At 48.9% G+C, this 1,120-nt stretch overlaps 1 pseudogene; it reads left to right on the top strand.

The window, feature by feature from the left end:
* The first annotated feature begins 581 nt into the window (after positions 1-581).
* Positions 582-1,120, top strand: part of LOC100966857 — a 2,690-nt pseudogene continuing 2,151 nt past the window's right edge.

Below are 1,120 nucleotides of genomic sequence, written 5' to 3'. Positions count from 1 at the left end.
TTAGGTTAGGCATGATGGCTCATGCCTATAATCCTAGCACGTGGCTGAGATGGGTGGATAACTTGAGCCTCAGGAGTTCCAGACCAGCCTGAGAAAGAGCAAAACCCCTTCTCTACTAAAAATAGAAAAACTAGCCAAGGTTGTGATGGGCGCCTTAGGCCCAGCTACTCTGGAGGCTGCAGCAAGGAGATCGCTTCAGCCCGTGTTTGAGGTTGCTGTGAGCTAGGACACCATGACACTCAACCCCAGGGTGATTGAATGAGACTCTGTCTCAAAAAAGGGAAAGGGAAGGAAAGGGAAAGAGAAAAGAAAGGAAGGAAGGAAAGAATGAAAGGAAGGAAAGAAAGAAAAAAACAATGAAAGAAAAGAAATGTCACTCATAAGAATTTATCCTATACAGATAAATCATGCAGATAGGGTGTTAGGATACAAGCTGAATGCTCACAAATGTGTAATTAAGTCAATAAATTTGGCATACTGGGTGCTGCCCTGCCCCCACCGTCTGCTTTGACTGAGGTGCTGCAGCCCAGAGCCGGGGCCGCAGCGCCTCCTCAGCTGTCTCCACGCCAGACACACGACTGGTCACCGCTGCCAACCACGTATACACAGCTTAGCTGGCTACCTACGAGCTGCTGTGCTGCAAGCAGTGCCGCGAGGACCGTGGCCCCGACGAGGAACTTGGAATTAAAATTCCTCTACCACTAGGATACGGACCGAGAAGGAGAAGATTCATCGTAGAGAAGGAGACTCTCCAAGTGCAGAGTGAAGGCGCACAGATGCACGCTTTATTTGCAGATTCTTTTGCTGCTTTGGGTCGCTTAGATAACGTTACATTAGTGATGGTTTTCCACCCACAATATTTAGAAAGTTTTTAAAAAACTCAACACTAGGGCGGCGCCTGTGGCTCAAAGGAGTAGGGCTCTGGGCTCATATGTTGGAGGTAGCAGGTTCAAGCCCAGCCCCGGCCAAAAACTGCAAAACACAAACAAACAAACAAACCAAAAAAAAAAAAAAAGCCTCAGCACTATTGGCGGCGCTCATAGCTCAGTGGGTAGGGCGCCAGCCACCTGCACCGAGGCTGGCTGGTTCAAACCCAGCCTGGGTCTCCTAAACAATGATG

The sequence above is a fragment of the Otolemur garnettii genome, unplaced genomic scaffold, assembly GCF_000181295.1.
Source record: "Otolemur garnettii isolate 467f Iridium unplaced genomic scaffold, OtoGar3 scaffold00252, whole genome shotgun sequence".
NCBI classification, from domain to species: Eukaryota; Metazoa; Chordata; class Mammalia; order Primates; family Galagidae; genus Otolemur; species Otolemur garnettii.
Note: the sequence above shows the minus strand (reverse complement) of the source record. Positions and strands in the feature narration are given on the sequence as shown.